The sequence below is a fragment of the Octopus sinensis genome, unplaced genomic scaffold (genome assembly GCF_006345805.1).
Source record: "Octopus sinensis unplaced genomic scaffold, ASM634580v1 Contig13306, whole genome shotgun sequence".
In the NCBI taxonomy this organism is placed as follows: Eukaryota; Metazoa; Mollusca; class Cephalopoda; order Octopoda; family Octopodidae; genus Octopus; species Octopus sinensis.
In genome coordinates, this window is record NW_021832869.1 from 78,152 (window position 1) to 103,174 (window position 25,023).

The window sequence follows — 25,023 nt, forward strand, 5'->3', positions numbered from 1 at the left end:
GCCTGGCTACGCGTTTTTTAAGGCCGGGGTGTTACCCCTCTGTTGACTTATGACGTTCATGTCTAGCATTTCTGCGAGGACAGGGAGAAGTACGTTGACGCGCTCAAGAAAGTCAGAAGACAAGCCATCCGGCTAGCCCATGGCTTGGATGGCAAAGGAGCTCTCGGACACCCAGGAATTGTCCCTCAAAGGCCTCCCTGAGGTCTTAGAGAAGATAATGTCTGGGTGGCAGGTAAGGCAGTAAGTCTTAGTTTGCGGCTGAGAGGTGAGCGTGTGTCCGGGACTAAAAAGGCAGGAATGCCGAAGGTCCTTATCTATCCTCTACTAACAGCCTCTTTTTAAATAAAAATTTTTCTTCTTCTGCGTAATTTTAAGGCTATACTTCTAGGGATCATTTCTAAAGTTTGCCTTGAGAGAACGTTCATAAAAATTGTTCTTTTTCATCATCAATTTTAAGGCTAGACTTCTAAGGATCATTTCTAAAATTTGCCTTAAAAGAACGTTCATCAAGATTGTTCTTACATAAAGCTGTGGTGATGTTCTATACTCTGCATTGTTTGAGCGTAACTTGACGTTCTTCTTTGAACGTTTGGAAGATTGTTCCTGTTGGTTAGAGGGTATGTAGAGTTTCTGAGCAGTTTTGCTTTTTTAAATTATCTAACTTTGTAAACATCTTAATGTTCCACGGTTATCCTTTTGGTCCCGAAAGATTCTTTCCCACTTTCAAATTACAGCCAAATCAAATCTTAGGATTCTCTTTTTTCATGTGTCCTTCTGCCCTTGAAGGCTCACTATCTTGAAAAATCTCAAATCTATCTAAAATGATCGAGGAGCTTAAAGATATCGAGCCTAATTTGGCTATTTTCCTCCTCCGAAACTACTTTTCCGCCCCAAGACCTTTTACACGTAAGATGTACACCGTGTTTTCACTGAGATGACATTCTCTCCAATTTGACCTTATCCTTAGGATCTTTACGAGCTCACGCTGCAATCTGGTCTTCGATGATCCCCGCAGTGTTTGATTAAAAGCTCTCCTCTTGTCTTCCATCGGGATCTGGTGGACAAGAATTGTTTAGGATCGCAATCTCCCTCCGTGTCTGGGTGAAGATCTTTCAGGCGCACAAATGCCTCTGTGTGGGAACTGTTGAGAGTACGATTTGCATCCTCTCGCTTGCTGTCGAAGTGCCGGTCGTGCTACTTGCCACAGTGAACTCAACGCAATCCTACAGAGAGCTCTTGTTTCTGTGGTCGTCCTGTCAATCTTTGACCCGGTTGACCTTGATAGAGGAGACGGCAACGCTCAGATGTCCACCTTCCCTTACCAGCAGCGGAAATCTCGTATTTGGGACTCCACCTGCTCAGACACCGACTGAAATCCCGCACTGCCCGCTGTTGATCCTGGGCACGCTTCGAGGCTGGCCGAGGATTGCAAGATTCTCAAGTACGGCCACCTCTCGAATTCGCTTCTTTTACTCTATGGAGTCTTGGGGGATCTTTGGCCCCAAGACGCGCCTCTTCCTCCCTCGCTTGGTCGACGGATATCAATGATAAGACACGATTCCAGAGAATCATTTAGGCTCTTGGAATATCTGTCGATCGCTGTATTCGTAAGAATGGCATTGCTATTCGCGAGGCTGTCCGAGCGTCTTATTAACTAATTAAATTATTGTTTCTAATTTTTAAATAATGAAAATCTTTGGGATAAAAAATCAAAAGAATGAAAGTTTGTATCCATTTTTATCCAATGTAGACTTCAAAATGGTACCTGAGAGCATGAAATCTTACAATCGTAGTTATATGTGTATTTTTAGTTTTAAGACCAACAAACTCACCACTTTTAAAAGCAAAACTGATTTCTAAATTCAAAAATATTTGGAGAACAGTCATTTCTTTCTCCCATGTTTATTAATCGCGTCCAATGATTACTTTCTTTAGCGCCATGGCAATTGAGTCACATGAAGTCTAAAATAAAGCACAGGTAAAAATATGATTTTAAAATAGGAAATGACGTGTAATTGAATAACAACAGTTTAGGTTTTGACGGAACACTGTTCGTTCAATTCCAATAGAATAAGCTAGTAGATTCCAAATACAAGCCTATATTTCGTTGCAATTAATAACGTCCAGAAAGGGAAAAGTCAAAAATGTAATTTCTAATAACGGATTAATGGCTAGTTGTCTTCCTAACATTAAATAGAATTACAAAATAAAACCAAAATAGCTACTATGATTATATTAACTTCTTTAAACTCTTCTACAAACTTCCTTCCATTTCAACTAGGGATTTATGATGTTTCGTCTCAAGATTTGAGACCTATTGTGAAGATTAATATTGCTGTGGCTAGCTCAATCTTGTCAGAACTGGTGACTTAATCATTACTGCTTGCAAGGTGACCAGGCCTTCGTAACCTGCTTGGGGGAAGGATTGTGAGATAAGGAAAATCCATAGGGCCTCCTCGATTCGCCTCCTGTTGGACCACGATAGCCGCGAATTGGCGAACCTCTTTTTCAGATTCATAAATTTCAGTCTTTGATTTGTTCTCGTGTTGGACAAGACTGAGCAGGAGTTTATACATCTGGGAGGTCTTGAAGGGCTCTGATGATGGATTGGGCTGATTACGTAATTCAAAACATGTACATTGAAACTTGTGTGCATTTCTTCATCAAAATATATATCCGATACTTTCTCTTCAGAAGATGCCGTCTTGATGAAGGTGTGTGTCCCGGGAAAATCTTGTCGTCCCCTACGTGGTAGACGACGTAGATTTTTTTGTTTTTGAGTCGAATGTCAACTTGGCAATGTCTCTTCTGCTTCCAATAGTCTGTTCCGACCAAACTCTTCGCAAATATTCCAAAATAAATCAAAATAAAACCCAAATTGTCCTTGGGAGAATTGCTCGTTTCCTGGAGTTTGGAATTTTATCATTTTTTTGGAATATTTCACTTTTATAGAAAGCATGAAGTCATCCCTCCCTTCGTAATACTTCACGACTTTGTTCGCGGTCATTTCGCGGGAGGTCAGACAGTCCAGACGTCCCCTGTGATAGAATCGCATTATTCTTTTCGTTTCCGCAGGACCATATTCGTGTTCTACCAACATGGGACATGTGTTTAAACCACCCTTCAGATATCTAGGCCGTCCAGATTTGAAGAATTCACAAAAAGTGTTGGTTTGTTGATTAATCGTTCTTTTTTCAAGTTTCTCGACTCTGTTTTTATAGAATTCATCGACCGAGAGTTTGCAGTTTTCTATCACGTGAATTACTACGGTCAACGTTCGTAGTCAGAGAAGGTCGTGACCCTCCGAATGACCCCGTCGGGCATTGAGTATGGAGTAAAGGTCTCGATTTGCTGTTGGTTGTAGTAAAAAATTCTTTTTTATTTTTATTGTGAGTTTTATAATCTGATTTTTACTACTCGAATTTGCACCTTTTAATTGACCCGAATTGGAGGACACCACGATTTGGGTAGTTTGATTGGTCGAAATATAGCTTGTCCTCCTCAATCAACTCTTCAAGGTCTTCTCCCAAGTCTTCACAGGGACCCTCAGTGGTCTCCTCAGAAGGAACATTTTCTCCCACACTTCCGTGTTCTCCAAATCATAATTTAGACAGGACAAAGAGTATTCTCGGCGTTTGTGTGTACACATCCAGTAGTTCTGGTCATTCCAAATTGATTCGATCCCCACAAAGTCCGGGTCCTTCACTGACTTTCCCGACCCCGTCAATGGCTCGATAAAGAGGGTTCCACCACCTCCGTTTTTCAAGCAAAATCAGCACCCAAGAATGAATTCGACGTCCAAAAGTGAATCAAATTGTGGCATTTCCCGCTCTTTTTGACAGTTTTTTTTGTTTCTTCAGTTTCTCGGCCTCTTTGGCCTTCTTGGCTTTAGCCTTCAATCTCTAACTTGACATATTGACTGCTTAAGGTAGGTGGAGATTTGACTGTATATTTGGCTGTTATTTTGCTGGACTCATTGGTTTAAAATCCATCATTGTTAATATCCACGAATATACTCGACCTCCTCTGAAGGATCACTGTGGCATATTTTACGTGATTCTCATCATTTGACATACTTCTCTGGAAGCATATCCACTGACGACATATGCGTCATATCCGCCCCAAGGAGGAAGGGAACAGAAGACAGAACTGTAAACTCAAACAGTTGCCACATTGTCGGGCTAAACTGTGTTTGAAGAGAACAAAGTCCTTGGCTTACAATCGTACATGTAGTTGCACGTACCAACTTATAAAGACATGGAAGGAGTTCTAACTAAGAAGTCGCTCACAAATCGACTGCAGTCTTCCCCAATAAACAGGTCGGAGTATTTTAGAAGAGTCGGGATAATTGTCAGTGACACAAATTTCTTTATTTAGAGTCATAATTACTATTATATGTCATTCGTTGAAGGGGAGAAGGAAGAGTGGACTCGCCTGAGGGTACAAGTGACCCTACTGAGACTGAAGGTTGGAGACAAATTCAAAAGTTCTTGTTATTTCTGATTGTAAGTTTTGTATGATTCGGGAAAAGGCCATTTTTGACTTCCAAAGTCTAAATTGTTAATTGGGAAATACTTTTGTTTTCCAGAGGATCGGAGGTTTGCTTCGAAGTCATCGTACTTGCATTCTATTTGTTAGAGGGTAGAATTGTCCCACGGAATCGGTTTGAAGATGAGGATTTTTCAATGATAAGCAGATCTGTGTCCTCTGCTGCTCTGGACAAATCAATTCTGTCAGTGTGTGGAACTATGGCTGCGAAATATGTTTATTTTTAATTTATCAGCATTTTTCATCTTTTATCATTAGTTATCCACTGCATTAACCTCTCTAATCCTCCATTTTAGACCAGTCAAATATATTTAAAATGAAACATGAACTTAAATATAAATCGAAGGGACCCTCAGCTGAAAAAAAATTACCGTAGAAATGAAAAAAAAGATGAATGTTGTAAAAATTCTTTTCCAAGCGGAAAAGGGAATCACTGACGATCTGAACGTCTAAATAGTAATTTGTTGACATGTTTGATAATAGTGATTTGATGTTTTTCTTCTTTTCGTTTTATATGAAAATGACTGAATAATATTCAGTGAATATATAAATCATTTATATTCATAAAAATGAGAATTTGATGTTTTTATTAATTTTCTGGACATTTCTCCAATTCGCATAATATTTGCTTGTTGTAATCTCTAGAACTCTGAACTGAAGGCTTCTGAAAGATTTACTCTATTCTTATTCGATTCCTGTTCAATAATTGTTTCCTGAGTTAATATTAAATAAAATCACTAACTGATTAACTTTTTTTGAATCATTTTGTTTTGATTTTTTTTCAAAATTCCATTAGTTTTTAATTTCAGTATATCTATAATCACACCAATACACTATAAGATATTAGACCATCAATTTAAAAATTTATTAATTATTTCTTCATAATTATATTTTTACTTCTTAGATTCATTGTTGATTGTGATTGTTTCACATTTATCTATTGAGCGTGACGGAATAACTTTTTGATGGTCTTATGAGATAATTTACTTAGATCAAAGAATGTGTAGATTGTCTAATTTTCAATTTTAAAAATTTTAAAATACCTTTGACTTTGAATCTTCTTATTACTAAGGCCTTCATTTATCCGAATTGGAACAGTTTGCGAATAATAGTAAAGAAAAACGACTTTTCGACAACTTTATTCCTAGCATTGATTTAATGCACACACTTTTAGAAGGAATCGCTTTTTTAAAAAGAACCGATTTCAACTTCATTATAAACATTGTACAATTCATATTGTTCGATTTTAACTGAGTGGAATCAGCGGTAGATTTTTCATCATGATTCATCGATTCAACTGTTTTCATGATTTTTTTAATTTGAAACCATTTTAATTTAAACTTTCCTCATCACATAAACTTTCTTTAATTCTGGATCATTTTGTACAAATTAAAAACTTTTTCAAATAGCATCATCTGATAGAACTGATTTACTAGATTCCATTAAGTCAGTGGTGGCTGACCAGTCGATCGCCTTCGATATAAATTGCTAATTATATTGTTTGTATCACGTGTCTTTTTATGAGGTGTAACAAAAAGTCGTCCAAATCATATAAATTCAATTCCAATGGGAGAAGACTATATTTTTACGATACACATGAAAAAATGCACATGCATGATAGGGAATAAATTACCTAAAAGAGGAAATCTTGTCGTATTTTAATTCATTACATCCCGAGTTCAACCAAGACCTATCTCTTAAACTCTTTAATACGAAAGAAAGAAAGTTTGAACAATTAAAAAGATATTTTTTGTCACAACATAAAATTTTGAAAGACTTCATCAATTCGTCCAGATCAGGGGAAAAAATGTTTAAAACAGAAAATGGAGATGCGACGAAGAAAATTTAAATGTTGGAACGACTGTGCTTTTAATGTCTCAACGTCAAATTAATTTATAGACAGTAAAACGATGCCAATGTTCGGCAGTATCCACTGTACGATGGACTTGATGTTAATAAGTATATTGTCTAGCGAACAAATGATCTTTATTTTATCGATAAAAATGACTGGGAGCGGCTACATGGAATTCATATTTTTCGATTAACTAAAATTAGTCAATTCTTTAAAATCTAGAATAAAAATAAGTTTTTATTAAAAATTAACCATAAATTTTATCTAAAAAATTCATTAGGATAACCTAAAACGAAATAACAACTAAAAATTAATTATCATAATTTTAATCTAGAATGAATTCTGTATCATATGTCTATGCCTTACAGTGGCAGCCTGGTTATGCTGAAGTTTAATTAATATGTTATAATCAATAAGAATAAAGATTACATAAAAACGGGATCATCAACGTGGACTATTCACGGCCTCTGGTCCGTTAAAAATCTCAGTACTGAAGGGACATGTCCATTTTCTATTGTTAAATTAGATGTACTGTTTCAATAAATCAATTTTTAGCCAATAAAAACAGAACTAGAGAAATATTTTTCTAGTGACCTAAAAAGTCATCCGAATGAAATGTTTTGGTAATTATTGAGTTAAATTAAACTCAGGAAAATGAATGGAATAAACATGGACGGCATTTTAAAGGAATTCTCGATGGAGAATTGAAATATTTCAGTAAAGCGTTGGAATTGCGCAAGGAAATTAATTTAGACGAGTTAAGTTATTGGTGATACATTCTAGAAAACTTTCTGATTATGGAATTATTCCGTCAAAAGAAGAAAGTTATTCGGTTTGATTGCAATCCTTAAGATTTAGCGTATCCGTTTTGAAGAAGCAATTTTCAAGTCGTATGGAGTTACTGTGAAGGTTGTTACCAACCATCAGAATGTCATTAATCAAGTCTATTTTTATTATGACAGCGATTTTAAACTGGTGAATTATCCCTGTGATGAAATCCTCTATCCTCCATTTGAGCTAGACATCAAAATACATATCTGTCACTAATTTTGGGACTGGTTTTTATTAAAATTTGGTTTTTCTTTAAATTAAATCAATAAAAATTCAAATTATGATGACCTAGCTGACAAAAAATTCTTTGATCGTCCTATTTACATTAAGTTACTAATTAGACAAATCGATTGAGTTTTTGGTGACTGAAACTACTCGGATGGTTAAATGGATTTTAAATCACAACCACCACGTCATAGAAGAGGGGAGGTTACAACTGAATGAGAAAATTTGTCTTATTTCGTATCTTGGGTTTTTCGAGGCTAACGGGCTTGAGTTCAGACAAGCCCTTCATCTCTATTTCAGAAACTCAACTCTTCGCAGTTGTTAGAAGGACCATTACGTGGAACGATAACACAAGTGGAGGTTGAAAAGGCAATAGACAGGTTGAAGAACAAATCACCTGGTTTCGACTACATTCGTCTGATATTGTTGAAGAAGGCGTCTGAACTTGTGATGCACGCACTGACTATGATGTTTGACGCCAGCTAGACATGTTTCATCGACATGTACGATCGTTTGAATGATGCCGAAATCTGATAAATCGAAACTGCTAGCAATGAACTATTGGCCGATTAATCTAAATTTGTGCTTTCTCCAAAACTATGGAAAATATTGTCTTTAACAGACTTTCTTGTTATCTAGAATCACAAAATCTGCTTTCGTCCGTACAATGGGGATTCCGTGAAGGTAGATCCACAGGGGACTTTTTTTAATTTGGGATCATTTTTAATTTAAACTTTTCTCATCACATATAACTTTTTTTAAATTCTGGGTCATTTTTTCCAAATTTAAAAACTTTTTCAATTAACATAAAATCTTATTGAACTGATATAGATTCCATTAAGTCCAGGATGGCCGACCAGTCGATCGCGAATATCGTCCATTGAAAATTTCAAATTTCTGAAACAAGCGGAAATTTCACTGCAATTAAATACAAATTTATAACATAACTAGTCCCACACTAGTTATTAAAATCTGCTTATAATATAGGGTTTTCCACACTTTTTCGCCACTTTTGCAAGCAAATTCTGCCACTTTTTCAAGCAATTTCGTGCATAAGAAGATTATCGGTTTATTGTTTCAAGCAAATTCGCTACTTTTCCAAGCAATTCCGTCACTTTTTCAAGCAATTTCGCAATTTTTTCAAGCAATTTCGCCAAATTTTTTAAAAATAAATTTACCTTTTTTATGTCAATTAAATACATTTATAAACCTATTAAACGCTACATTTTTTGTCATGAGTAGAAACAAAATTAACAATGATACTAGAAGATTGACAATAACTCACTCAAATTCAGGACTAAGCAATACGGAAATCTCAAAAATACTTAAACTTCCAAGGAGTACAATAGTTTCAATAGTTAACACATTTCATAATGAGGGAAGAATATTTATAAAACCAACAGGTGGAAATAGATCATCAAAGCTGAATGAAAATCAAAAAAATCAAATTAGAGAATGGGTTGATTGTCACCCTACGATAACATTACGTGATTTACAAAATAAATTTTTTTCAGAACAAAATTTAGCCATCAGCAAAAGCACTGTTCATCGATGTTTAAAACAGTTTCACTACACTCTTAAAATGATAACTACTGCACCAGAAGCAAGAAATACTCTTAGGACGTTGGAATTAAGATTCGAATATGCTACGCAGTTCGATAAAAAATTACTTGAAATCGATGACAAAAAATTATTTTCATTGATGAAGTTGGATTTAATACATCATCAAGAACTAAAAAAGGGAGAGCAAAAATGGGTTTAATTCCATATTTAGTCATCGCCTCTGTAAGAAGCAGAAATTTTTCCGTTATTGCTTCCATGAATAAATATGGAATGATCATGAAGAAATTACACAATGGACCAATAAATGGAGAATTTTTTGTGAATTACATTGTTAACTTAAAATCTACGTGTATTGACAATGGAATTGAATCCCCAGTTTTTATTATGGACAACGCTAAAATACACCATTACAAACTGTTAAAATCAAAAATGAGTGAAATAAATTTTAGATCTACCACCATATTCACCATTTTTAAATCCAATTGAAAATGTTTTTTCGAAATGGAAGAATCATGTAATTAGCGGAAATGCAAAAAAATAAAATGAATTGTTTATTTTAATTAATGAGGGCTTTGAATCAATTACAGAAAATGAGTGTAATGGATTCTTTCGAAATATGTTACATTATGTAGCAAAATCATTCATTCAAAGAACTGATCCATTAGAAATTGATTAAACTTAATGATTCTTTTGTCTCATTAATTTTGCTCTCTTTTTCGGCTTTCCTTTTTGAATAAATAATAATTCATTCATAGAGCTATAAACAAAAATCTATATTAGTAAGACGAGTATATTTCTAAAAAATAAATTTTTAAAAATTTGGTGCAATTGCTTGAAAAAATGGCGAAATTGCTTGCAAAAGTGGCGAAAAAGTGTGGAAAACCCTATAATAAAAACAATGTAATACGCATTTAATATTAAATATCTGAATGCTGTGAATTTATTTCGTGGCATCAATGAATATGCATTATCCCTATATAATTATTATGACATTGTCCTCTCATACGCAGACGACATCGTATTAGCCTCACGGGACATCCAGAAGGCCTCTGAAAGGCTCCGAGCTAACTTGAATCGGCTGAACCTATGGATGACGGACAACCGGCTCGTGGTAAACGCGGCCAAGTCCGCCACGTCCCTCTTCACTTCCGACAAAGGAATGGGAAGAACTTCAAAAAAAAATTATTAATAGATTTATAAAAAAAATAATAAAAGGTAACTTATATTATTTTTGGACGCTGAATTCAAAAATGTTATCAGATATGAGATCAGACCTTCATGCTTTGAGATCTAGAAATTGGTCCCTTATCTCCACGTAGAAATGCCTAACATAAAAAAGAACTTGTTTTTTGAGTTCGCCAAAAAATTTTAGCTAATATAGTTATATTTTATTACAACTTAATTGTGTAATATTTAAATTTAATTTGACTGATGTAACATGTTTCTAGTGGGAACATGTAATAAAACATATTAATTCTAAACAAATCACAAATACATAATTAGCAATTAAAAAATATATATATGTTAATCTTGACGTTCTAAATTCATTTCTGTATTCAGAAATCTCATCAGATCTTCCTAGAGAGAGTTATGAATTCTGTCCCTGATTTCTTTACGAAGGTCTGAGGAGAAAAACGAGCTGATTTCCCAACTCAGGAGCAAATTTTAGTTAATTTAGTTATAAATTATTATGTTTTAAAGCGATTAAATTTGATGGGTGTTAATTGTTTCTAGTGGGTGCACCACGTACGATGGCATTCAGGGTCAACGTCGGATCTATTGTAATATATCAAACCGCAAGTATCTTACTCAATTGGATCAAATACGTCAACAAAATTTACCTTAGTGGCAAGAAACATAATAAATCACTTCTAAAATAATAGCGTTCTTATTTAAATCTAAAAATGCGTTTTTATCTTGACCAAAAATAAACGCGAAATCTCCACTTGTGTGTAACCAATCGACCTGATTTTTCCAGGACAATTGCCTCCCTTGATGGTCTACTATATTAACTTGTTCAACCTCCTCTAAACCTTTTTACTATCTCAAACTAAGGAACCATGTAACTTAAGATGTCAGACTTACAATGAAAATGAGAAAATAAATAAATTAATAAATTAAAAATATTGTTATATATCATTTTTGATGTTTTATGAACGTTTTTGCATGCAAAACTGGAGTTAGACGTTCCTAGACCTTAGTTTCTTTATAGGCTACTACAGTGTATGCTAATGGCCTATCCATTAGGGCCCTTCTTCAAGAGGCCTGGAATTATGCAGTTTATTGATAAAATCTCTAGAATACATTAACAAATTTCCCTAAACATATTATAAATTAGTCAATTAACAAATTTGAATAGTTGAACGCTCTGAACTTTACATATTTCTGACTAAAAATGAGTCTTTATTTCCCGACAAAACACCCCGAGATCCCCACGTGTGTACATCCAATCGACCTGATTTTTTCAGACATAAGTTTAAATATGATAGTAAATTGTATTAAAAAAGAACAAGGTGATTTGTTGCTCAACATGTTGATCTTCTCGCACGTCCTACAAATTCTCGTGACAAAACAAACTTGGACCTTCTTCCAATCAGAATACACATCAATCATTACATCCTCCCAACGACAGTTCTCGCAACCTAGAGTCCCCAATCTACAATCAACACGCATTACTGACCTCTTTCGATATAGGATAATCCTCATTGGGCAGTAAAATCAGTTTTTGAGACCTTTGCCTCAACTACCAATAAACAAACACACACAACCTGCTCAACATAGGACCAATGTCGAGACAAGCCCTGTTGAGACGACTTTCATCATTTAGCAGTTCTCGGAATTTGTCGAGACTCTCCTTCATATATTCAATCTCCTCGGTCTTGAATGGTTTCCTGTAAATAAACCATTCAACATGACCAAAATCTCCTTCAAACGGGAATTGAACTTTTCAACCAATCTAATTAACATTAAACAAAAAAGCACTTTGATTTAGAAAAGTCTTGTTCGTATTTTAAAAGCACATCACACTTTGTTTCAAGGCGGTCTCGGATTATAGTGACCTTGCTCACAATAATGTGGAAAATTTGTCTCCTCTCACTCAAGAGTGTCTCGGCCTGTCCAGAAGGTATGTGGACTATAGAATGGAGACTCAAACTCGTCGAAGGACCCACCAAACCCAACAACTCCTCGACAAAATTTAAAATCTCAAATAATCCCACACCAAAGACTCAGAATGCTCAAATCTGTCGTTTATTGTAGCATCATCTTTTGGATGAGACGTCTCAATGGGAATAAATTTCTCCTTCTTAACAGAAATAGCATTCCTTATCATCTCATTGCTAGTCAGTGCCTCCCGCGTTTCAAGTTCTGCCACTTTTCTCTTGAGAAAAACATTTTCCTGTCTAAAACCCGAATCGGGCGAGGCTACGTCGTTTGGCTCGTTTAAAAGTACGGAGCATCCGAAGAGTCTCAAACTCCCTCAGTCGGTTCCTTAACTCCGCCAAAGCCTCCCCTTGTCGCTCGATTGTAGCTAAATGTCGTTCTCCCTTGCAGAGCGACCCCATGGCCATTAAATCATTTGCCTTTGGATATCGCTCTAACTGGGCTACGGTTCTTCTCATCTCGGGAATCCGCCAGTTCTTGCCCAAGTTGGACAAGTCTGTCCTTCGCTTCCTTGTGGGATTCATTCAACTTGGAATATGTCTGCACTCTAACACATGAGAATAAGGGTCACTCGAGTTGTGCCATTTTTTGATTTCTTGCTTGTATTTGGCTACTTCATCGGCACATGAATTACGTTGCAAGATAACTATTTCCTCGTCTTTCTTTCCGAGTAGATTCCGAGAGTCTGTCAACTCCTGACTCACTCCGTTGTTCGAGTCTGACACTCTCGCCCTCAAAACATGCATTTCCTGCTCCAACGAAGAGATTAGAGATTCCCTCTCTTCACATTTTGACTCCAATCTGCCAATTTCCATTCTAAAATAACAAAATATATTTCCATACTTTAATCGATTAACTGTCGTTTTGAACTCGGTAGAATTGACTTGGTCACCCGACTGAGACTTGCGGTTTTCCATTTCTGTGTTGATGACAGACAAACCAGAGTTTGAGTCGGATTGACTCGATTTTTGCTGCTTTTTTTGGGTAAGTTTTAAAAGCCGCTCTTCCTGTTTGCAAATTGTCAACGAATGCTGCTTGATCTGCTCACGGAAATTTTGTGACTCGGTCTCATAGTACTCTCGCTGGTCCGATATCGCCCTCAACCTCAACTTATTCTCATTTTCCAAGGCGACCTTACGATTCGATTTCTCCCAGCAATGTCACCGGTTTTATAGCCCACCGGGTTGGATATCGAAAAAACTAACAAAAAAATATAAATATAATCTAAAAATCATCTGAAAATATAATTAACTTGATTTTCTTCTTTTTTTTATTAGTTTTTATATTTCTGCGTGCTACATAAATCACACATAATTCATTTGAAGCTTTACATTTTTTAAATAAATAAAATTTGATTTATTTAATAGGAGTCAACAAAAAATAAGAATTAGTTTATTTAAAAAAAATTAAAAAAAAAATTCTAATGATTTTTGGTGGCAGTCTTTCATCTTCTCTTTATATTGCTCTGCTTTTCCATTTCGTATTTTGTGCATTCTAATTTTATTAATAAAAAGAAACTAATTAAATTTATAAGCCCAGAGCCTTCGAAGTGAGCAGAGGGTGGCAATCCACACACCTCCTCCCCTTCTTCCTCCTCTTCTCTGGCACTGTAGACCTTCGAGAAGGTGCAGTCCAGCGCCTCTCGCTGACTAAATGTCAGGAAAGGGCTTGATTGGCGAGTATCAAACGAGACACTCTCCAGAGTCCTCTTAAGAACAGTTGACTGTATATAAGCCTGTAGAGACTGATCTACACCCAACTGTCTTAAATACCGCTTGTGGTAGTGACCAGTCCATCCCATCACACACGGGATGACATCAGTCCTAGCTCGTTTGCAAGGAGGTCATACTTCCTCCTTTTCTCCACTATCTGCAAACGGTCTAGGCATGCCCGCCTCCACGATAACAATCTCCCCTTATCGTGGACCACAATGTCGGGTCTGTTGTGTTGGACAACAATCGAGGTGCGTATCCACCTTAATGCACACCCGCGAGTTCTCACACCGATTGAACTCGATGGGTTCGCAACACCGCCTCAAGCCATACTTATTGCAAAGCAAAAGATGGAGGGACCTCACTACCTCGTTATGCCTCCATGTGTAATCATGGTAAAGCATACTGCACTAAGTTTTTCACATCATAGATCATTAAAAAAATTCGAAATTAGTTTAATTTATAGAAAAATTTTCCATTTATATCCAAGAGCTGGAATATCAAGTGCAAATTAGTCTTGGGACGGTGAGGTATTTATTCACTTTTTGGTAAAATATTTGGATTTATCTTCATATCGATCAAAGAATTTATACTAATCTCGAATTCATTCGTATATTCACACAATTATTAACATCGAAATGTGGGAAATTGAATATTTCAACATTGCTGTGATCCGAGGGAACAGCTTCGCCATTCGCGAGGCTGGCAGGGTGTCTCGTGAGGCCATTAATTAGCTTAGCTATCTATTTACTTTAATAACAGTTATGCAATCGGGATTATTGCGCAACTTACTTGCACAAGAGAATTACGAAATAAAAAATAATTATTGAGATTTATTGAACTGAAAAAACACCATTGAAAATAAGAAATGTATAAACAGGTAAATTAACTTTACTTTCGAGCAAATCTCGGTGTTTGAGGATAAGTTAGACTAGGAACCCGCACACTCGGAAGTTATCGAAAATACAAATAACCCAAACCTTATCCTTGTAATACAAGGATTTGGGCACAGGTCTGGCCTTGTAGACTGTGCTGGCACGGTCGACACCGTGAAGAGTACAATATTGTCGACAGTCCTGAGTTTGATACAGGCCTTCTGGGGAGAATGTCAAAGGGCGGCAAAAAAGCAGCCCTCCAGTAGTGAGGAGGAGTACTCGTCGTGGTCGAGAATATTGTGGGCCATTAAATATTCTCGACAGTCCTGAGTTTGGTCGATAAAGTCTTGTAATTTGACAGGACACGGATCAAACATTCTGCCCAATGGTGTTTTTTCAGTTGAATAAATCTCAATAATTATTTTTTATTTCGTAATGAAATTTTGAAAGTGTCCATTTATCCGACTGTGGCATAAAAAACAAAAAAACAGCGTTGATTTGCTTTCATGTTGAGCGGGAGTTCATTTCAAAGTGATAAATGCAACGAAATTTCGAAAAGCAAAGAATCTCAACGCGACCAGGAATTTGTCCAATCGCTAAGAAAATGCAATAACTAAGAGCAAAGAATCTCAAGAACAAAATTTTATATCCGATGCACAGCTTGAAATTCTTGTTTCAATAGAATCAAACAGTCGTTCTTGTTTCAATAGAAAATATCATAAAAAATATCATAAATAGCTTTATCGACTCAAAATATAAAGAATAAAAACGAATAAACCAACTTTGGGCAAACCAACCACTACTTTAAAATCAACCAGTTAATTAAGACATTAAGTAAAACTCAGAGCCTGAACCCCTAGTGGTTTCTGACCCCCTCGTTGTGCTTTATCGACTCAAAATATAAAGAATAAAAAATAAAAAATTTTCATTAAAAATAGGATGAAATACAATTTTCAAAATTTCAAAATAAGTAGAATATTGTTCTCGTTTTATTCTGGGAGACCTTTGGTCTGGGATTCCACTTGTGTGGATACCTTCTCAAAGTCTTTCATCAACGAATCGGCCTCTCTTGCTGGGTCTCGTGCTAATAAGGCTGAGCTTTCGAAGTGCCGGAAATATCAGTCTTTGATGGATGACTTTTGGTTTTGGCCAATCGTTGTCGAGACTTCCGGCGTCTTTGGCTCCGGGACCCTCACTTCCCTAAGAAATGGGACATCTTTGTTCTTCGCGGTCCAAGGACCCTAGGGAATTTACTTTCCTCATTCAGAGGATCCTGCTGGCTGTCATGCGTGGCAACAGCTGTTCCCTCCGTCTCGCTGGGAGAATTTATTAGTTTGTTGACTTTACTTAATTAAAATTAACATTTAGTAGAATATAAGTTCAAAAAAAAAAAAAAAAAAAAAAGTAGAATATACAGATTGAAGGAATAAACTTACAAATATTACAAAATGATGAAATTTCAGATAACCATTAAAAGAAACTACATCTCAGAATATCCCTTCTGAATCCAATTAAATAAAAAAATAAAGATCGACCAAATAATGTAATACAACAACAAGGTATGTCAACCGCGTGTTTACACGTGCATAATTTATTAGGTTTTCTATTAATAATTGGGTGACCAAAAATTAAAATAATTTATTAATGACAACAAACATTATTTTAATTAGAACATAATTCTACCTAGTAGCTTATAAACAGTGTAAATATTAGATCGCATATCTCATAGTGTTTTTAAGTGATCAGTCGTTCTCATCAGTGGAAAGCTTCAACAAAAACTATCATAGATGCAAGAAAAATTGATTATCAGAAGAGCATGTATAAGAAGTGGGAGCTCAAAATTATGACTCAAGAACGAAAAAATTAATCAGAGAAAGAACCAGCCTCAGAAAAGAAAAGTATCGACCAAAGTAATCATCGATCGAATCAGGCTCTAAACATGCTTATTACGAATAATACCAACCAAGTCCAAAGGAAGAAGCTAAGCCGAATCTCTAGAGCCATGAATAAACAAGCCTCTATTTCGGCCATGTGGACGATGTTGAGACGCTTAAAGAATCCTGACGAGCGTAAAACAGAAACATATCAGCTCAATCTAAACAATTTTATGAAACACTGTGTCAAGATTAGTCATATTCCTTATAAAAAAATGAACTCACAGTCAAGATTAAAATCAAAGCCATCCAAAAGGCCCCCGACGACTTATTTTCTTCCTGAAGAGGTGTCTGAAACAATCTCGAATCAGAAGAAAACAAACTCATGTGGACCGGATGGAATTCCGCTTATTCTACTAAAACACTTGGGCCCAGTTTCAATAAATGCTTTAACCACGATCTATAACACATCATATTCACGAACTCTATACCGAACTTATGGAAACTATCAAAAATCCGGCCAATATTAAAACCTGGAGACCGAAAAACGACCCCGGCTCCTATAGACCAATATCCCTTATATGTGTGCTGTCAAGAATCTTGAAAAACTGGTTCTAAAACATATTCGCCCTTTACTCCCACAATCCACATTTCAACATGGATTCAAGGAGGATTGTCAACGACCTCCTTCCTCACCACACTAACAGATTCATAAATGAAGGACACAAAAGAAGAAATGGCAGGAGAAATCAATTGTATGCACTATCGACATTCAAAAAGGGTTTGACTCCGTCCCAAGGAAGATCCTAATTCAAAAGATATTTGGTACAAATATTTCTACACCTATGAAGCTATGGATAGCGAATTTTTTGAGCGGACGTCGTGGGAAAGTGTGCGTCGGGAACGAGAGTTCAAGATCACGCTTATTGCCCAATGGTGTACCCCAGGGTTCTCCTTTATCCCCGACCCTCTTCAACTTATTTCTGAATGATCTCCCGGTTCCTATGGATAATAATGAATACTACTCTCCTATGCCGATGACATAGTTGTCGCATCTAGGGATGTAAATGTCGAATACGCGAAGGAAAGACTACAAAGAATACTGGACGAATTATATGGATGGCTATATGAAAACAGACTACATGCATGTTCCGAAAAGTCAGCAGTCACCCTATTCACGAAAAACAGGAAGATGGGGACGAAAATTATTGAAGTCACGCTGAATGGGTCCCAATACCACAAAAGAAAAACAGAAGATATGGGTGTAACGTTTGACACTTTCCTCTGTTTCTCACCTCATGTTGAATCAATCGTGTCAACTTGTATAAAGAAAATCAATTTTGTGGAAAGCCTTTCTTTCGAACTGTGGGAGAACTTGTCCGCCAGGGGTAGAGACCCTTTACAAGCAGTATATCGAGCCAACAATAGGCTATGCATGTGCTGCTTGGGGCTGTAACCTGGCGGCAACGAACCAACTAAAAATCGAGAAAATCCAAGAAAAATCCATAAACATACTGAAGGACCATACCGACATGAAAATTGTCCATCGAACACTGGAGTCTCTTGTAGAGGCAAGGGGAGGGATCGGGAGATGGACCACAAGCATTTCACCGTACATACAGAAAGTGTGTGGGGTCACGGTCTGAACATCGTGAAAAGATGGCTAGACTGTTGAGAAGTGTCGGAATCACCTGAACACGTTAGTTAATGGTTAAGACGGTGATTCTGTTTTTGGCTTAAATAATAATAATAATAATAATAATCACCCCTACACTATGACATACGACAATAAATAAGGTGTATAATAAATATACTTTTATTTTTTTTTATTTTTTTTGAACATAATTTATAGTAACTTTTATTTTAAATACAATATTTGGTCTTTCCAAGGCGACTTGCATTAACTCTGCTATTCGGTCTCCTCCTTTGAAAGAAGACTCATCCTCTCCTCCGCCAATTCTCGGATCTTGGCCATTTCCCGACACGATTCTTTATTTTCTGAAATATAATTTTTAGTTGGAACCTTTGGCAACAGTTCTCTCCACTGCAAGTTCAATCTGCCTCCTCAATCTGCATTCTGATTGGCCTCTTTAATGTCCTGAGCGTATTTTTTCCATTTCTTGTACAGACTCGTCGTGGAGTGCTTAATGCAAGTCGCCAACACGGCGATATTCTCAGTAATAGCTGTGATATACTTCATGGAAATACTCAGACGGCTTATAGACCATCCTCCAAGTAATCTTTGTGCAGTTTTTTGCTTTGAAAAGACAAGTGTTTCACGGATCCAAACCAAAGAGTCCCTCCTCAATCTGCTCACCAGACAGTCCAAATGTGAAGACATAGCACTCCCACCCTCCAAATACTCTCCCTGCACTCCCAAAATAGAATAACCAATTCCCTGTCGATTGAAACACGCATATCTCTCATTTTCGACTGAAAGTCCGCCTCCCTGTTGTTAAGGACGCCAATTTCAGTGGTCAAAGCTCCCCCCTTGCCTTCGTAAACCTCCCGGACAATCTGGCGACCTCTCGTGCAATGACCTCATCGCTGATCTCCTCGCAGTCCGTGAGCAAGTCTCTGACGGAAGTGAGGATCTTTTCTTTAAATTGTTCATACTAAACCGTTTTTACATTTTGGTAACCTTATTGACTGTTTTTTGGAGTTCAAGACGGTTGGCGTTTCCCGCCTCTTCTAACTGGTGGTTTTCGGTTTTTTATTTGTCAATTTGAGTTTCCAGTAGATTGCATTGCTTGGCAGTAAATTGACGGCAAAACCTCCGCGTATTTGTCTATCCTTTTCTTTTGTCTTAACATTTCCTGTCTCATAATCTGCTGTAAGTCGACGTCCTTCACTTTCTTGGATTTTTAGACTCTACAAATCAAATCGAGACAAAACATTTTGCAGACTCTCGAGCTCAGGGTTGTCCAATGTCATATTAATAAAAATAACATCTTTTTTCAAGAATTCTCAATCTCGACTGACTGCCGGAATATCAATTCGTCCTAAAAGTCTAACTTCACCTTAGAAACTGAATCTCTTTGTAGTTGAGTAACTAATTCCTCCAATATCTTCTTGTCACGGTGAACACATTTAAATTCCGCGGAGGATGGCGACTTTGGTTCTTCCACGTTTTGGACTGATCTTGTTTCACTCAATTTAACCTGAAAATATAAAATCACAAAACCTTGTCTGAAAGTGAGTCAATAAGAGAGTCTTTGTATGTCACCTGTTCCTTAAGTCTCTGCCGTAACTCGAGACTGTTCGCCAGCTCTTGGGCGGTGAGATCCTTTCCTGAGGTGGTCTACTTTGCGTTCCAATTCGTGAATAATCTCTCTCTGCAGTCTCAACTCTTTGTCCCTCCTTCCACTTTCCGAGACCACATTTTTGCTCTTCTTAACTCTTCTCGGAGTTTTGTGACCTCGTCTTCTTGATGAGTCCTACTGGATGGGGACATTGGCTCACTAAAAGTTATTTCCCGGTCTCACAATCGGTTGCCGGAGTGTAGAGAGACTCCCCTTGGCTCTGAAAAAATTATTCCTGGCGGAAAATTTTCAACCAATTGGGAATGACGGGTGATGGTGGGACAGTTATTTTGTACAGGTGGTATTTCTCCAAGACAGAACTCGAAAGCTGATGGTTCGAGACCGAAATTGATTATATCTCCCGGGGATAGTCTGACTGTCGTTATTCTGTAGCCGTTCACGTGAGTGCCTGTGCGGGTGTTCAGATCTTGAAGGATAAATGAATTATTGTGTTTTGAATAATGAATTGTGGCGTGTCTATCGTCCACAGAACTCGACTGGATAATATATTATGTGATACATCGATTATTAGTCCACATTGGCGGCGTCCTACAGTGGTACATTCCCCGAGTTCGTATAATATGCCATTGCTTCTCAGATATGCACAATTCATGCCTAATTAATTAAGCAGCATAAACTAATAACCGATTTTGTTAATAAAATGTTGTCCGGGAAACATTTTATTCATTTTTTAAACCAAAACAAAGATAAATTAAATTAATAATTAGAATTTTTTCATTATTGGACAACTAAATTGTTCTCCGGTTAATCCGACATGTCTACTTGTCGTTTTGCTTTTCTACTTGTGCGGCAGTCATGAAGGATTTATTGACGGAGGAGACAACCTTGGAAGGAGGGGCACTAGTTCTGGGTGACGGAGGGGTTTGTTGCATTGACGAGTTCGACAAATGAATGACACAGACCAGTGTGCTATCCACGAGGTGAACAAACAATATAAAAAGTATATTCCACATATATATCCAAGGCGGGTGTTGTGACGTCATTAAATGCACGTGTGTCCATCCTTGCTGTAGCCAACCCTGCTTATGGGGGATATAACCCACGCAAGTCGATTGAGCAGAATGTTCAGCATTCCGGCCTCCCTGTTGTCCCGATTCGACTTGCAGTCGCTGAACAATCTAACGTGCGGCCAAACACAGAAGAAACCACCGCCAGTCAGGAATGCACATTATACTCACAATTCAGCATCCCCCGAATTACCGACGGTGATTGGTGGGGACAACTCGATACGATCCCCTCCAACGTCACATATTTCCGTTTTCAACGTCGTTGATGGATGGGGACGGACACGCTCGGCCATACTGACTCCCCCGTCTACAAATACTAAAACCAAAACCTCATTTTCTATGACGGAATACACAATAGACGTGATATATCATCAAAGCAGCTATGTTATTCAACAAATAGGGCGGGAGGCAGTGTCAGAGTATGAACAGTCTTGACACTTCAAATAGTTAGTTCGAGGCAGTTCGACCACCAAAAACGACTCATCAAAGTCGCCCAAATATAAGACTCAACAAATCATCGTCATGTACTTTAACTGTGCTTCAATGAGGGATAATAATTGTCCCCAGAACTGGAGACACGAAGCGGGACATTTGGGGTTGACCTCCTACACACCACCCATTGATAAACCGGAGAATACAACTAATTGGAAATATAAAACAATGTTTTGATGATCTGTCAAGCCAAACGAGGAGTACAGCCATTTGAGAACCCAGTGTGTGAGGAGAATGTTTGGGCAGTCTGGGGAGGACCAGCAGTAATTTAAAAGATTAATAAAACAAAATTTTAATAGTTGTCCAGACTGACTGCCAGGTTGTCGGCCACCAGACTGTCAATTGAGTGTAGAACTCCCCTCTTCCATTGTCCTACCACTCACGCACAATTCCTTCAGACACACTCCACTCTAAGGACCGACAGCACTCTCTCCCTCTCCGTCACTGCTCTCCTCCTGTATATCCCTTCTGAGCACACAATGTCTCCACACATGGCCATCGACGACAGGATGGCGAGGTGACTGGAATGTTGGTGGCACTGCAATCAGCATGGACAGTACTTGGCGATGGTCTCCGGGTGTCCCGCTATAGGTCTCAAACAGTTCGGACAACCTCGTAGTCACTGAACGAGTTGGGGAGGTTGTACATGTCCTCACTGTTGACGACATCTCCCTTCTCCTCCAGCAGGTGGAGGGAGGAGAGGACGACAATCTCCGGGAATAGTCCATGATTTGAGTGGGAGTGATCCCCCTCGGGTGTGCCTGCTGGACTGCCTCCAAGACGATTTCCTGGTCCTCCAATCTGCGTATGTAGTACTGTCCTCCCTTCTCGACAATATGGTAAAAGTCCAGAGCTGCCGTCTTGCACGCTTCTTCCCCGTAGTCCTTCCTGCATGTTCCCCACTCCCCGTGTGGTACACCGAACTGTCCGTGGCTGCCCCCTTCCCTTCCCGGGCCACCACCGCCAACTGTCCTTCCCATCGGTAAGAGTATAGACTCACGATTTCTAAACTCTTCATTCATTCCTCTACCTTCTCCTTCCATTCTATTATTATTATTAGAACCAAGATCACCGTCCAAAACATAAAACTAATTAATCAGGTGATCCCGGCTTCTCTGAGGAGGGTCCTCAACTTTGCCCGGTGCTCCTCCCTTGTCCCGGCACAATTTCTGTGAGGGCGCGGTGGTGGTGTTTTAGGGCCTGTAGCCCCGAGGTTTCTTCCCAAGATTTCATTAAATGGGGCGATGAATAGATGTTCATTCGGTCCTTGTAGTGCTTTTCGAAAGCTTTCTTGAGTTTTTTCGATTTTAACGCGGTTCGTTTCACTGATAAACCCTCCCCACGCCTCACAAGCATAACTAAGGGAGGGTTCGATGAATTGCCGGTATATTGATTGGCGTGCGGGGAGGCTGATCCATTGTTTGCATTTTCGGAGAAACACTTTTAAGATGTTCAGTTTCTTCATGCAGCTAGTAGTAACATTTTCAACTTGTTAGGAGAAACACATATGACTATCGTAAGTCACGCCGAGGATTTTCTGGGATTTTTTAAAGGGATTTCCATGTTGTTTAGGTATAAGTTCACCGCCATTTTCCCAAGCTTCCTTGCTGAAGTCATAAGCGTAGTGACCGATTTTTCAGGACTCGTTGATAGTCGATTTAACGAGAGCCAACTTTCCAGATTGTGGAGGTAGTTCTGCAGTTTTGTACTTGCCGTTCACCTCACGGCTCCGGGTAGCAATTACAATGTCGTCAGCGTATGATAATACGATTGAATCTTTGTCGTTTGGTAGCGGGAGATCCGATAAGAATAAGTTAAAAAGAGCTGGTGAAAGGGGTGAGCCTTGAGGGACTCCGTTTGGAAAATATCGTGACATCGATCTTGTATTGTTTGATCCTGCCTCTTCGGCCGCTGAGGAAGTTAGCTAGCCACATTTTCAGCCTTGGGTGAATTCCACTAAGGTATATTTTCCTGGTCAGTATTTTTCTGGGAACGGAGTCAAAAGCCTTATGGATATCCACTGAGCACATAACCGTTTTTTGGTTATACGGTTTGGTAGATAGTCCATCTGAGATAAAGTTCGTCAAAGTGACAAGGTGCGAGGTAGTTGATTTACCACATTTAAATCCATGTTGAAAGTCCAAATCCGGGAGATATTGTTTGATGTGGTTGAGTATAAGTTTTTCCAGAACTTTGGAAAGGACGCAGAGGAGAGAAATTGGCCTGTCTTTTGGTCTCCCTGGTTTCAGAATAGGGCAAATGTGTGCCATTTTCCATAATGTGGGTATTGCGTTATTGTTTATAGAGAAGTTTTAAATTTGACAAAGAGCTGATATTGCCACCTGTCCTAGATTTTTCACCAGAATAGTAGGAATTCCTCAGGTCCACAGGAGCCAGTGCTTCTTAAATTTCTGATAGACACCTCCTCATGAGTGAGGATAATCATGTCCCGACATCTTCGAGGTTTCAACGACTTCAAGCATGGTCCATCATATTTCCTGTGGGGGATGTTGCTGATCCCAGCGTAGAACTTTATCAGTTTGTTGGTGAAGGGAGCCGCATTATCCTCACCCGATTCAAATCTCTCTGGGTTTGTGAATCTTGTTAGGGATGACACACTTTTGTCAGTGGGACCTCCGCATTTAATCCTCTGGCGAACTCTTCGGCCCTCCCGTACCGTTTGTCTTTTGCAGATTGTTCTATGACTTTATTCAGTAGTCTGATCCGATGCCGGTTATCTCTTGTAAGATGAGAGCGACTTTTCAATGAGTTCCGTTCCTCGATTAGAGGTAGGATCCTCGAAGGAAATTTTCTTACTGGTTTTGGATAAATTTTCCTCATTCTTAAGAATGATTTTCTTCCAATCGAAATTGTTCGGTAGAAATGCTTGAGGGAGTTGTCGACCGAGTCGAAATCATGTACATCAAAGTTAACCAGTGCTTTGTCAATGGAATGGGCAAAATTGACCCAATCTGCGTGCTTGTAGTCGTATTTCAGGTTGCGGAACCCCTTTCTAAGGGGCGATTTGACTTGGACTTTTATAATTAACGGATTGTGATCACTCCGTAAATCGTAGGTAACGCCCCATTTGACCAGAGGTGCGAGGTTGGAAGAACAGAGGGTCAGATCGGGGGAGGTAGGCTTGGCCTTGGTGTTGTATGGAGTTATTGTGTGCAGTGAGGGGTTGTTCAGGATTACAAGATTGTCCAATTGCTCGAGAATAGACTTTCCTCGGGAGTCAGCGGTTTGTGAGTTTAACCAATGCGGGTGTTTTGCATTCAAGTCCCCACAAATGATTATCGAGATTATCAAACGGGCGTAGATCTGTGATAAAATGTTTCGGGCACGATTGGTGGGATGTACATATTGCAAATCACTATGTTTCCAAATGAGGTGGGGATAGTAATTGCAGAAAGTTCCAGTTTTTGCTTCCTTTAGAGCTGAGCGAAGGGATTCCCTTCTTAATAAGTGTTATGAGACCCCCTCCACGGCCCGAGGGTCTGTCCAGGCGTTCCATGTGGTAGTTGGGGAAACGTGGAGACCTCGAAGAAGGATTGAG

General features: G+C 38.3%; 1 pseudogene; it reads left to right on the plus strand.

Moving 5' to 3' along the window:
• The first annotated feature begins 454 nt into the window (after positions 1–454).
• LOC115229641 lies at positions 455–639 on the plus strand (annotated as a pseudogene).
• The last annotated feature ends 24,384 nt before the right edge of the window (positions 640–25,023 follow it).